Genomic DNA, 13,539 nt, shown 5'->3' on the forward strand with positions numbered 1-13,539 from the left:
TTTATGGGACTACTAATGTGTGCAATGAGTGTGCAAATATTTTAGCCAAGACAATCGACGGAGGAACATAACTGATCCCTATGTGCTAATTGTGGAAACCTATTTGTTCATAATTCAAGTATTTTATTGTGAGATGTATGTATGTATCTTTCTGTGATTAGTAAATGTTAATGTTCGTAACTGTGTTCTTTTAGTGTCACTTGACACTCGTGAATTGTTTGTGATCTTCAGCGTGCTTATTAGGGTTAGTTGTGTAACCTTTGGACGTAAGTCAAATTAAGTTAGTGTCTTTCTGCTAATTTGGTTCTTAATCAAGTTTAGTCACTCTTAATCTAGATTAGTGCTTAATCCGCATTTTTTAAAGATTGTTAGATGGTCCTAATTATTTCCTAGCTTTTGTTTGGTCCCAAACCTTTTTCCTAAGGCTTTAAAACATGAAATATTTATGCCCAAAGGGTATGGGTATGGGTTGGGGGTCTTTTCCAACCCCTAAGACCCTTTTATTGACTTTTGAGATCACTCAAAAAGTCTCTTTTTGCCTTTGTGCGAAAATTGACTATGGCTACCATGAGTTGCATCACCTCAACTCCACTTAGTGGTTAACCATAGTGTGGGTTGAGTTAGGAACTTCTAGATTTTTAGGTGGGTGGGGAAAGTTATTTCCTTTGTGGTGCTTGAGTTTGAGACTTATTTAGATGCCCTTTTTGGAGTACTAGAGGTTGTTACCCAATCTCTACTTTTAGAGAGGAGTCTTGGAAGAGTGAAGGAAGGAAGGGAAAAGCTCTACTCAAACTGTTAGGAATTTTCATCTCCCTTGTTCAGATTTTCATGCTTGTTTCATGCTTATGCTATGGTGTTGTTATTTGGATGCTTCTATGTATGTTGGGTATGTGGGAAGGATTGCAACCATTTTTTTTTAATGTTTTCCTTTCATGTTTATGTTGAATTTTGAAGTTTTCTTGTTTGGGTGTTTTGGTTTTACTCACCCTTGGATAGGGCAGAAGTGACCAATTTTGGGAAAAGTCTTTTTAGTTGGACTCCAACTAGTGTAGATTCTCTTCTAAGGATGAGAAGAGGGAGAGAGGGTAGGGTGTTATGGACCCCTACCTATCAGCACAAACCTCGTATGAGTATGGAATGTTAAAATAGAAGAACGGAAGTTCTTGGTTTATAGCCCTGATTGGGCATCTATTTTGCTGTTGTGCCTGACTTCTCCTGTTGGAAGAATCCACCTTTCCCTAGTTTTGATTCATTGTGAATCCTATTGTGAAAACCTTGTATGAATATGCATGTTTGATTTGTCTCTTGGTCATGCTTGTTGTCACCTGATTAGATTTTGTTCCCTCCACGGTTCTTAGAAATGTGTTGCAGAAATTGATATGGAACCCTTGATGAGGGTCATGAAGGAAATTCAATTAAAATTGTTGTAATTTTGGGATTGGAATCCTATGTAATTGGATTTCAAAACCTTTTTGTAATGGCAATGACATCGGGTTTACTTCCTGGTTCTTTCCCGACTGAGCCTTTGAATCAGGTTTGCCAATAAAAATGGTGATTGAGTATAATTGCTTATCATGTGATTTAATTGTAATTTTCAGTTAGATGGATGCACATCAAAAATAAGATGAAATGATGATGGTTTAATTAAGAAAAAATTTCAAGTTTCCTTATATGTTAAAAATGAAAAGTATGTTAAGAAAATAAAAATGGTTATGGTCGATAGTTCAATTCAAGTTCGTTTAGGAGATCAATAAAATCATGTATTATTGTGACAAAATTATTAAATCCATGTTTTAAATCCATTCAACACACACACACACACACACACCTTTAAAAAAATGCATTGCTTTGTAAATTATACTTAGAAAAAAATTGAAAAAGAAAGAAAGTTATATCCTAGAGCCAAATAGCCTCTGGAATTTGTATGGGGAAACAAATTAAATGCCCCTTTGATAACAGAGAATATTCTCTTAAAAATCCTCTTTTAAATCTTTTGTAAAATCTTGTAAATAAAAATAAAAATAATAATGATAATAGAAATTGTGTATAACATAATTTAAAACTAATATCCTAAATATCTACTTGCTACCTAATAAAATTTATGACTTTATTTCTTAACCATCTCTTCCAACTAGGCGTCAGTGTTTGAGTCATGTTTTTAAAAAAGTTTTTAGCAAAGTTAGATTTGTCATCATTTAGGATGACATCACCCCCCCTACCCTTCCTTAACTCTCGCTAACCTTGGCTTTTTGAATAATGTTTTTAAAATTTGTTAAGTTTAAAAGGAAGTTTGCTTTTCTCCTTGGGCGGCCATCTTGGTTTCCACCCAAGACATGTGAGGTGGGGGAAATATTACTGACACAGGGTCAGTGTAGATTGGACAGTGCACTGAGCAAGTGCTTGGGAAGCGCTCCTATCTTGGGAAGCACTTGCCCATGTGTAGGTGGGGTGGTAGGGGGAGCTTAGGGGGGAAAAAAGTTAGTAATAGGTTAGTATAGGGTAGTGTTAGGTGTTAGTAAGTAGGTTAGTTATTATAAATGTTAGTTTGTTGTTTTATTAAGTATTTCTTTAGTTTAAGTTAGGTTAGCATTGTTTTATGTTATATGTTTTAGTTAGTAAATAGGTAAGTAAAGTTTTTTTTAGTTTTTCATTTGTTTTTGTTTTATGAAGATAGTTTATATTAGTTTATGGTTGTAGTTAATTTAGTTTAGTTTAAACTTTAGTTAGTAATATTAATAAGAATAGATTAGTTAAAGCTTTTAATTTAATTAAGTTTAAGATTAGTTAGTTCTAATTTAATGATTAGTTAAAGTTTAGATGGTTTAATTTTTGAGTATTGATTAGTTTTATTTTAAAGGTTAATTGGCTATTGAAAATAAGTTTAAATGTAGATTTTATTTGATTAGATATTTTCAAATTAATCTAAGCCCAAATTCATCTACATTATTATTTAAATAATTTTGACTATAATGTTGCATAAGAAATGGAAGAACATAACTAATGATTGATATCAATCTAATAATGAAAGTTTCAAAATCTTAATGATGTATTCCTCCACAAGAGTTTTTAAACTTAAGATGATTTGTAGAGAACCTTTTTCTTAAACTGTGATCACAACCTTATCGAACTTAGAGCATTTTAATTATTATTTGTTTAAAAAAAATTGTGTTCTTGCCTCGTAGTTTGAGCATGACAATGTGAAATAATGAGAGGATAAGCATAACAAGGTGTATCTCATGAAGAGATTTTGTAGACACCATGTGATTAAATTAGTTGCTAACTCCTGTGTTGTCAATAAGACAACTCATATGACAACGCATACTCCTAGATGTCTAGATAATGCATTAACCTAAGTAAACTTAAGTAAAGTGTAAATAGTAATTAATTATTTACACTAACACCCCCCCTTAGGTGTGACTTAGATGAATGCACTTAAACTCACAATAGCTATGATGGGTCCTGACTACTAGGCCATGTTAGGTACCCATGTACAAGTGCAATGATGTACATACAATGCAATCTCTTTGAAAATGGAGAAAGAGGGAAAACTTGATGGGAAAAAATATCTCCCAAAAAGAGAGATAAGTACAACAAAGAAAGATGCATGTATGGATGGAGTAATCAAGACCCCCCCATTATGACATACAACATGCATATACAATAGAGAATCCCTCCATAAGAAGTAAATACAAAGAAATGAAATACTCCCCTTAGTGAAAGATCTCCTAATGATGAGTGCTTGGAGACAAAAGAGAATCCAATGCCTACAAACAACATTTCTCCCTTTAGGAAGAAGATACACCAAGTATAGGTGCAAGTATGCTTCCCACTGTGGATAGGAAGATGGAAGAGGGATCCATATGTAGTATGCTATGGATGTTGCCTTTGAAGTTTTCTCATATGTTGATAAGTCCTTGATGAATGTAGATGCCATAAGCCAATCTAGTGGATGCCAAAAGAAGGTGGCAAACAAGATAACATGTCCATGTATGAAAGTAAATCAAACTTCAAAGACAAGGAATCATCCTTATAGGAAGATATGGGAAGAGAAGTAATGTAGCCTCCCCTCAATAATGAATCCACACCCATGAAAGAAGCTCCTTGATGAATGAAGAAGTTGCACCATGAAAAATGAATGATGTTACTCCTTATAGGAAGAAGTGGTGCCATAAGTGTAGTAGAGAATGTTCCCTAACTAGTAGGAAGAATCCACAAAAGATATGATGTCTAAGGAAACTAGAATACAATCTCCAAAGACTGACATATATCCTTTGAAGTAAAAGAGTTCTCCTCTAATTGCTGAAAAGAAGTGACCACAATCATGTCAGTCTAAAAAGAAAGATCAAGTGGTTGAGGGTCAAACTATTCCCTCACAATAAGTGAAGAAGAATTCTCCTCAACAAAGAGAAGATGGATGTCATCAATAATGTCTCCCACATGTTTAATGTAAGACTCCATAAACAACACTACAATTTGTAGAAGGAAGTCACCCCATGATTCTAAAATAGGAATACTTAGTGTTTCCTACTACATTGAATCAAGAGAATCTATGGCTAGAACTAGATCAGTAGAAGCAATAGGAGCATCAGGAGGTTTTATCTCAACTAGAGTTGTAGGTACCATAATTGAAGTGATTGGTGGTAGAATGTCCTCTACGAATGGAGGGACATGTGGATCTCCATATGATTTCCAAAGATTCATCAAAAGATCATAAGGTTCACTAACCTTTCTAAGGATAGAAAAACAATCATAATGATATTTATAAAAATAGTTTGAACAATTATATTAATAGATGATGGATCAGTGGAAGAGGGTAGTTCTTTGGAAAATAGATAAGGAAATACTTCCTTATGCGCTCTTAGATGATCAAACATCAATGCACTCCATTTTTGATAGTTTCTTTTTATCAACTTCAATTTTAAACCAAACTAACACTTGTGACATGACTCCATGAGATCAAATAATGTATGCACCCCCAAAATGCAAAAAAATCAAAGAAACCCCCCCAATATATGATTTGGCACTTTATATTTAGTGTGATTACAATGGGCCACTTGCCAATTTAGTGTGTAAGTGGACTTCTAATTTTGTTGATTACAACAACAAATATGAAGCAATATCTGACTCAACAAGATAAGACACAAGACCTCTCAAGGATCTAATTAATTACAAGTGCCAATAGGCCAAAATGAGATCAAAATTTGAAAGTACTATGTCTACTCAAAATTACTCCAAAGTAATAGCAGATCTAGAAAGTAGACAAAAAATTATGCACTTCCAAAAAAAATGGCACATGAATATGTGTCTAGATGAGCCCGAACTAAGCCTTTGAAGTTGAAAAATTAGGATTTGCGATTTGCAAAAAAATTTAGGAATAGAGATCTCAAACATCCTACACCAATGTGGAGATCATGAAATTCTACCCGAAAACAAACAAAAAATTACTCGAAAAAAGGAGTTTGTATGAGGGAGATATCGTTGTTTGAAAATCACCTCTATAATTATTTTTTCTAAATCACCACCATCGCACCTCCAAAAATCAAATGACTCCAGATCTCTCCTTAGATGTATGCTTTTGATGAAACAAAAGTTGATTTGGGGGTTTTTTGACCTTTTGAATATGATGCCAATAAAAAAATGCATATCTAAAAATTAATTAGATAGATCTGATGAGATCATACCAATTTCGCAAATCAAGCCTTCGGGTTCTAGTTTGCAACATTTTTTTGCCTCAAATTTTACTATAGCCTAGGGTAGGAAAATGTATAGTTAAAATTCACCAAATTGACACTCTTGATGCAATGGTGATGTCTATTTTGGCTCTAGATGCTCCCAATAACTATAGATACTTTGAATCTGAATTGTGGTCCTCCAAGAGGTGAAGCAAAAATGGTCTCCAATGGCTATGAACTGAAGCTCCCTTAACTTTGATACCATGTAAGAATTTGGTATAGCTCTGATACCATGTAAGAATTTTCCTTAGGGAAAAGTGACACCAAGATCAAGAAGCTCAAGAATTAGCACAATATGGAATAAATGATGTATGATCATAATAACAATATGAGAATGAATATCTTATTTTCATATTTGATATGCACTAGAAGTGCTTGTATATAAAGGCATCTAGAATGACTAGGAGTTAGCAAAGAGATAAGATCAACAACTAAGCACACGACCACCAGAAGTGGATTATCCTCCATTGTGCATGAAAGTACATGCAACAATGAGAGGATAAGCATAACAAGGTGTATCTCATGATGTAATGTCCCATTTTTTTGGGAGGAATTAATTATAAAGTTATCAATTAAAAAATATATATATTACAAGGTAACTTTATAAATTAAATAACAAAAAAAAGCTTCTAGAGGTTGCTGGAAGAAGTGGAGAAAAATTAAAAAAGGGAGACCAACCTATCAAGGAAAAAAGAATAAATAGGCATTGAGGGCTCATTGTCTATCATCGAGACTTATTATTGATTTTTTCTTATGTGTGTTGTGAAACCTATGGTTTCTACAAATAGTCATAATTGGCCATTGAGAATGAATACTCTCAATTGGTATGCAATTTTGAGGGTGTGAGAGATCACCTAAATTATTGCAGCTGTGGGAAGGATATTTCAGTCCTTTCATTTGTGCTTAATTCCTAATTTGGAGCTTCCAGTGGAGTTGTACTTTCACCATATCATCTCTAGCATTTAGTCTCCACCATTTGATCAATCCAGGTTCTTTGTTTCAATCTGTAGTTGCAACAAGTTCTTCATTGTATACAGCCAGTTAAGGTTTCTTTGTAATGTGCTATGTCATAATGTTTTGGTGCTGAAATTTGCCATATAATTTGTAAAAAAAATTGATTTTCATTGAATGAATACATTGGCACTGCTATTTCTTTTATTTTGGCAATATATTTTAGTGGTGTATTAAATTTAGGGTTTTTTTAGTGGCCTACTGGTATGGGTCATTACAGTGGTATCAAACCAGTTTCCTACCAGCCTGATAGGGTTACCTAGCCACCATTTAATTTAGTTTACAAAGGAACCACCATAATTAAGAATATGGCTGAGAGACATTCTCCAAGCCCATCCAGAAGTGTGAGAGATGATGAGACTTTACAGCAACAAGAGAGGCTTCTAAAGTCAATAGAGGCAAGTACATAGGCAATGATGGTTATGATGCAACATTTGATTAGGGAAAATAGGAGAAATAATCATGATCAGGATGACAGAAGCATAATAGGATTGCAACATAGTACACAGTCTAAAACAACTGATAGACCCACACGTCCTACTTTTAGAGAAGAAACTCCAGCACACACACCTGATGCTATGGTAGCAGATATTGTAGATGAAATCTGAAAAGCAAGGAATGAGTGGGATTCATTACCAGAATATGTACAGGATGGATGGACATTTGACAGGTACCTAAATTATAGAGTTGCCAGGTAGAAGCAAGTAGATAAATACAATGAGTTGCAACAGGTCACCAACAAGTTGGTATTACCCACATTTGATGGTAGTGGAAAAATGACTGCTCGTGCATGGATTCATAAGGTGGATACTTTCCTATCTTTGAAGACTATGACATAAATTGAAGTACTCAAGTATGCCACTTTACACTTAGATGGGGCAACACATGATTAGTGGACACATGGCATGACCACATTGCAACACAATTAGGTAACCACTTATCAGGAGTTTGTGGATAGATTGATAGAAAGGTTTGATAAAAAAAATCTTGAAGTTTATTTTCGGGAGTTAGCCTAGTTGATACAGTCAGGAGGTTTAGAACAATTTATCAATGACTTCTAGAAGCTTACAGTAATGGTGCCTGACATCTCAAAAAGGAGGCTAGTCATTTTATTCACAGAGGGATTAACTGAACCACTCAAGGGGTGGGTAAAGGCCTTTGATCCTCCTACATTACAGGAAGCCATGAAGAAAGGCTGCAGTATGGAACTTGCAACTCTAGCAAACCGGTTTAGTTCAAAGGGTTCTTCATCATTTAGAGATAACAAAGGGGAATTCAAAAAGGGTAAAGAGAAGGTTAGTGACTCAAAAGGCAAGCTAGCTGCACCTTGGGATAAGGAAACACTTAACGACTTACGTAGGAAGAAGCTATGCTTCTTTTGCAAAGGTCCCTATGAGTTTGGTCATGATTGTCCTATGAAGCCTAAGGGGAAGGCTAACCGGGTGATGTGGGCTTATTATGAAGGTTCAGATTCAGACATCTCAGAGCACCATGATGAGGATCTTGATGAGGTAGAAGGTGAATAAGAGGTAGATAGTGCTGAGAAAAAAGAGGCTCTAGAGATACATTTACGGGAGGCACATCTGTCTAGTATTCAAAGAGAGGGATCTTTCAAATTTCAAGGAGTCTTGGCAGGACAAAAGATTATTACTCTATTGGATACAGGTGCCACACATAATTTCATTGATGCATGATTTGTGGAGGGGCATGGACTCATTACTGAGGAGTTTGAGGGACTAAGAGTTAAGGTAGCTGATGGATATACTCTTCGTTGTGATAGGATGGTGCGAGATCTAGCTTTGTGCCTAAACAACTATGAGTTTAAGGCAGACTATCATGTGGTCAACATGGGTGACATGGACATAGTACTTGGGATACAATGGCTACATTCTTTGAAGGAGGTTACCCCGAGATTGGAGGATATGGAGATATGATTCGTGGTGGATGGAAGGACTCATGTGTTAAAGGCTATCCATAATGGTGACGTTAGGACTATCTCATTTAGGCAGTTGGAGAGATTAGCCAGGCATAATAATATAGAATGGGCAGCAATATGTGCCTTGATACCTACCCAGGGGAGCAACATAAGACTGAATATCATCTAGATATTCAAAAATTGAGAATCAAGTATGGGAAGGTATTCAGTGAGATTCCACCAGGCAGGCCACTAGACAAAGGTATTGAGCATATTATCGAGTTGGAGGAAGGTGCTAAGCCTATCATGATCACACCATACCAACACCCAAAATGACTCAAAGATGAGATCAAGAGGACCATCAATGAGTTGCTAGCAATGGGACACATCAGACCAAGTAAGTCACCTTTTGCATCTTCTGTTGTTTTGGTAAAAAAGAAGGATGGAACTCTACGAATGTGTATTGATTATAGGGTGTTGAATAAGAGAACGATAAAGAACAAGTATCCCATCCCATGCATTAATGAGCTGATAGACGAATTACATGGGGCTTGTTATTTCACAAAAATTGATTTGAGATCAGGCTATCACTAGATCAGAGTTCGAGAGCAGGATATTGAAAAAACTGCTTTTAGATGTCATTACGATAATTTTGAGTTTGTAGTGATGCCTTTTGGTTTGACTAATGCACCTGCCACTTTTCAGTCCACTATGAACAAGGTCTTCCACCATCAGTTGAGGAAATTTGTGCTAGTGTTCTTTGATGATATTTTGATCTATAGCAGGACATGGCAGGAACATTTAGAGCACTTGGAGATAGTATTAAGCATTTTACAGAGCGAGTCCTTATATGCCAAGGAGTCTAAATGTGATTTGGAGATGACAGAATTGTTGTATCTTAGACACATCATTAGTGCAGAAGGAGTGCGAATGGATCTTGAAAAGATCCGTGCTATTATTGATTGGCCACCACCAAAGAACCTTACACTGTTAAGAGGGTTCCTTGGTCTATGTGGATTCTATCACAGGTTTGTTAGTGGCTACTCATGACATGCAACACCCATGATAGATTTGCTGAAGAAAGGGGCATTTGTGTGGACTCAGGAGGCATAAGAGTGTTTTATGCAGTTCAAGGAAATAATGACTAAATGCCCAGTATTAGCATTGCTTGATTTCACAAAGCCATTTGAGCTTCAATGTGATGCTTCTGGAGAGGGAGTTGGTGCTGTTCTCATGCAGGACAAGCATCCTATAGCTTATGAGAGTAGGAAACTCAGAGGGGCTAAGAGATCATTCATCATATATGATAAGGAGATGTTGGCCATCATGCATGCCTTGGCCAAATTCAGACAGTATCTTGTGGGCAACAAATTTTCTATTAAAACTGATCATAATAGTTTGAAGCACTTTTTGGGATAGCAGGACCTGAATGATTGTTAGCAGAAGTGGGTAAGTAAGTTATAGGCATATGACTTTGATATCACATATGTTAATGGGACACAAAATATTGTTGCAGATGCTTTATCCTGTAGGCCACACCTCACTTCTATGATTTAGATATTAGAGGATTGGTGATACTTGATTGTAGCAGAATATGCCAAAGACACATGGGCCTCTTTTATAGTGGAGGGGACAACAATCGACACTAGGTACACTGTCATAGATGATTTGATCATTTAGAAGAACATGATTTACTTAGTCCCAGGATTGAAAGTGAAGAAATTGATTTTGAGAGCATTCCATAATTCACCTAGAACAGGCCATCCTGGATATTTCAAGACTTACAAGTTAGTACGAGAACGATTCACTTGGAAGGGACTTAAGGCTGATGTTTTGTAGTATGTGCGTGAGTGTCATGTTTGCCAGCAGAACAAATAAGAGCACACTTATCCAGCAGGGCTCCTATAGCCACTTCCTATTCCTGACAAGAAGTGGGAGTGCATCTCTATGGATTTTATTACGGGCTTGCCTAGGGCCTAGGGGCATGATTGTATCTATGTGGTGGTGGATAGGCTGACAAAATATGCTCACTTCTTCCCTATCGCTACTACATACTCAGCAACTTAGGTGGCAGAGGTCTTCTTCAGGGAGATTTTTAGATTACACGGTTTACCTTGGAGCATTGTGAGTGACAGAGACAACTGCTTCATGAGTCACTTTTGGCAGGAGATATTTCAGTTGTTTGGCATTGAGCTTACACCTAGTACCAGTTATCACCCACAGATTGATGGTCAAATAGAGATTGTAAACAAATGGGTGGAAGGGTATTTGAGGAATTATGTGGCAAATCAACAACGATCTTGGGTCAGATGGATATATCTCTGTGAGTATTGTTACAATACTACATATCATATGACTATACAAATGACACCCTTCATGGCACTTTATGATTATGAGGCACCTAGTTTCTTAGATTTTTTGTTGGGAGATAGTCGAGTACCCCATGCAGGTGAACTATTACAAGAAAGTAAGGATATAGGTGCTACTCTCAAAAAAAACATTGCTAAAGCTCAGAACTAGAAAAAACAATATGCAAACAAGAAGAGGACTAAGCATAGTTTTGAGGTAAGTGATATGGTTTACCTCATGTTGCAGCCATATAAGTAGTCCACTCTCAAGAAGAGTGGTACAGAGAAACTCAAGCCATGCTATTATGGACCATTCAAGATCATCAAATGAGTTGGTGAGGTGGCTTATGAGTTGGAGCTTCCCATAGACAGTCAAGTGCACAATGTGTTTCATGTATCATGCCTCAAAAAGGTATTGGGTCAGAATGTGATGCCTTCTATAGTATTACCTCCCTTGGATGATGAAGGAAAATTGATCTTAGTGCCAGAATTCATTCTGGATAGTAGAGAGAAGCAGCTTCGCAGGAGAGTAATCAAAGAGTATCTAGTTAAGTGGAAAGATTTGCCTATTGAAGATGCTACTTGGGAGGGAGAAGTGATTTTGCAGCATCCAGCATTAAGATTGCTTGAGGCCAAGCAATTTTAGGAGGGGTGGACCTGTAATGTCCCATTTTTTTTTGGGAGGAATTAATTATAAAGTTATCAATTAAAAAATATATATTACAAGGTAACTTTATAAATTAAATAACAAAAAAAAGCTTCTAGAGGTTGCTGGAAGAAGCAAAGAAAAATTTAAAAAGGGAGGCTGACCTATCAAGGAAAAAGAATAAATAGGCATTGAGGGCTCATTGTCTATCATCGAGACTTATTATTGATTTTTGCTTATGTGCATTGTGGAGCCTATGGTTTCTGCAAATAGTCACAATTGACCATTGAGAACGAAAACTCTCAATTGGTACGCAATTTTGAGGGTGTGAGAGATCACCTAAATTATTGCAGCTGTGGGAAGGATATTTCAATCCTTTCATTTGTGCTTAATTGCTGATTTGGAGCTTCTAGTGGAGTTGCACTTTCACCATATCATCTATAGCATTTAGTCTCCACCATTTGATCAATCCAAGTTCTTTGTTTCAATATGTAGTTGCAATAAGTTCTTAATTGTATATAGCCAGTTAGGGTTTCTTTGTAATGTGCTATTTCATAATGTTTTGGTGCTAAAATTTGCCATAGCATTTGTAAAAACATTTTATTTTCATTGAATGAATACATTGGCACTATTATTTCTTTTATTTCAGCAATATATTTTAGTGGTGTATTAAATTTAGGGTTTGTTTAGTGGCCTATTGGTACAAGTCATTACACATGAAGAGATGTTGTAGACACCATGTGATTAAATTAGTTGCTAACTCCTATTTTGTCAACAAGAAAACTCATATGACAATGCATACTCCTAGGTGTCTAGATAATGCATTAACCTAAGTAAACTTAAGTAAAGTTTAAATAGAAATTAATTATTTACACTAACAAATATCAGTAATTTGAAACTTTCCATCTTCATGTGTGTTTGTCCAAAATTGATAACCCTACAATGCAAACTTTCTTAGATATAATTCAAAAATAATTGAGCACCTTTATACAACAATTGCATGAAATATATAAAATATAATGTTGTAGTGCAAATGTTAAAACATTTAATGACTTAGGTATCTTTTCTTTTTGTATAAAGTTTGTATTTTTCTTAGAAATGATAACTCATATTGTGTCAAATAAATTACCTTACTTTTTGTTTGCCATGAGCCCTTCTCTCTAGGAGTAGCCAAGCCTAAATATGAAAACTTACTAGGAAATGCTTTTGGAGAAATAAATCTACAAGGAATTAATGGATGATTGACATTTTGAGTTAATATTTGTAAGTACCAATCGTGAAAGTAGAAATACATTATGAATAAATGAAAGGAGTAAATATAAATTTGAAACTATGGAGAGCATACTATTATTAAACAATACCCTAAATGTGTAACCCTTACACATTATCAACTAGATAGCTCTTCTTATTTGAAAGAAAATCCTTTTTTATATTAGCCATAAATGTTAACTTTTGGTTTTCAATAAATAGGTGACAGTTGGTTCATATATAATTTTCTCTTCAGTTTTAAATTTACAAATGAAAAACACACTTTTCTACTAGTGCTCTTCCTATATATATCCTAAAAAAATTAACATTTTAAATTTATAATTCAAAAAAGTTTCATCAATACTTTTAACTTTGTAAAAGGATTTTGTTTGTTAAAATTTTAGCATATTTTGGGAAATATAATTTTTGGTACACGACACAAAAATAAATATAGATTTTGACATAGAAGATCAAAACTTATATGCTTTGTTCACTGTAGCAAAATTAAATGATCAAAAAATAAAATAAATGATCAACCTATAGAAAGTGATGAATTAATCATATTTTATTTTGGTGTGTTGTCACATTCCAAATAGTTATTTTTGAAATTGTTTCAAGGATCTATGTAGATGGTTGCAA

This window comes from Cupressus sempervirens, chromosome 10 (assembly GCF_028749045.1).
Source record: "Cupressus sempervirens isolate cs-2001-9-10 chromosome 10, ASM2874904v1, whole genome shotgun sequence".
In the NCBI taxonomy this organism is placed as follows: Eukaryota; Viridiplantae; Streptophyta; class Pinopsida; order Cupressales; family Cupressaceae; genus Cupressus; species Cupressus sempervirens.